Below are 1819 nucleotides of genomic sequence, written 5' to 3' on the forward strand. Positions count from 1 at the left end.
AGGTGGCATAACTTGCTACTCACATCGGGGTGTTCCTCACTACTCTCAGTTCTGCCCATCTTCACAATGCTCATACCCTTATGTTCCTCTTCCATTTCTCCATCACTGACTCGCTCCTCTGAGTGGCCTGGAGCCTCTGAGTGTCTAGAGTGATCCCAGGAGTGGTGTCAGGAGTACTATGGTGCCGGGCATAGGTCATCTCAGGCATGGTCTGCCCCACCACCACCACCAGACCTGAGTGGCACTCTACTGGTGGTCATCTCAGGCTAGCACCATGTCTGGATCCTGTGGCAACAGTCTGATCATCATCTTGGGCTAGCTTCTCACCCAGACTGCCGGAATGGCCCTGTGAAAGAGTCGTTTGTCTCCAACTCACTCCCACCCAAGGCCACCGTCCCAGGTTGGGTTCTTCTAGTCTCCAACTTGCTCCCCATCCTGGGAGCTCATCCAAGCCTGCCTGGCTCTAGAGTGGTAGACATCTCAGGCTCATTTTTTTTTCCCAGGGAATGTTAGCCTACTAATAATCATTAAAATGTTCATAGGTCAGAATACTCAGCATAGAAATAGCCTCTCTCCTCTCTGCCACCTACTGGCACACATGTGATCCAAGGGATGATTTTTGAAGGCTGTAAATGACAGAAGGAACCTCAAGGAAATCTTTAGAGATAGTTCAAGAGCCATACCACTGCCCCAGAAAGGAACTCCCCAGGGGCTATATTCTTTCCTCATGGGTCAAAATGGTCCTGACTCTAAGATTTAATCCCTAGATTAACTCATTTAACTTAAAACACTCACTCCTCAGATCTATGCGGTTAACAAGGTCTGAGTGCTATACGTAGATCAAAGACAATTTATATTTCACCATATCGGCAATATCAAATGTGGGGTTCATCTCGTGGAGTGGGCCTTAAATGTAAACAAAACCTGACTGGTAACCTGTGCATGAAGAATGTTACTTTTACGTTGATCATTCAGGAATAGTGAAGGTGTCTATGGCTAAAGTTTGAGAAGGATGAGCCAAAAGGAAAAGAGAAAAAGAACAGAATCAGGGATGGTTTGAATCCTGGTTCTCCACTTCCCTGTGGCTTACAACTTTAATTTCTACACTGCTTGGGCCATTAATTATAATCTTGTTGAATTTAACTTTTGGACCTTGTATCTCAAACAGATTGGTTGCCATCACACAGGATCACTTTTAGCAAGCTCAGCAGTTATCCATTGATATGAAGAAAATGCATTGAGTGCATATCCATATGTCCTTTGTGGCTTTGGTGTGAATGGGAAAGAGTGTGCTATAGAAGGCTTGTGGTCAGAGACAGGTAAGAGTGTTCTTGAGCTCCAATCGACCTAAGACAGAGACATATATCAATGATATGTTTGTTCTCCCTAACAGGTAAGAAGGAGCAATGTAGACACCAACCTAAGACAGGCACGGTGACCTGGCCACTCTTTAACCTAGATGGGATTATGGAAAACAAGTAAATCTTGTGCCCCCATGCAGCTCATCTTTAAAAAACAAAAAAGAGAGAATTGTGCCCTTCCCCCAGCCTTGAGCAGATTAAATAGACCTCAAGTGCTCACCACAGTTGGTCTTCGGCTGACCTAGGTGAGATCTTCTGCCTTGCTGCTCCTGCAATTTCCTACAGGAGTAGACTGCCCCCTGAACTTGCTTTGCAACACAGTCCAGCTGAGACAAAGGACGGGTCTGTGGGCTCTCCCTATATAAACGCAGTGCTAAATATTAAACTTTGAGACTTTGTCTTGGCTTCATCCTTCTCTTGCACCCCATTCCTTTTTCATTCCCCATCATAGCTCACAT

At 45.4% G+C, this 1819-nt stretch overlaps 1 non-coding gene across 1 annotated transcript; it reads right to left on the minus strand.

Moving 5' to 3' along the window:
• Positions 1 to 505: 505 nt before the first annotated feature.
• On the minus strand, positions 506 to 640 carry LOC115032247 (small nucleolar RNA SNORA17). Its single transcript, XR_003837897.1, has one exon. It is a non-coding gene; the product is annotated as a small nucleolar RNA SNORA17 (small nucleolar RNA).
• Between the last annotated feature and the right edge of the window lie 1179 nt (positions 641 to 1819).

Source organism: Mus caroli, unplaced genomic scaffold (genome assembly GCF_978045245.1).
Source record: "Mus caroli unplaced genomic scaffold, Mus_caroli_1 scaffold_9, whole genome shotgun sequence".
Taxonomy (NCBI): domain Eukaryota; kingdom Metazoa; phylum Chordata; class Mammalia; order Rodentia; family Muridae; genus Mus; species Mus caroli.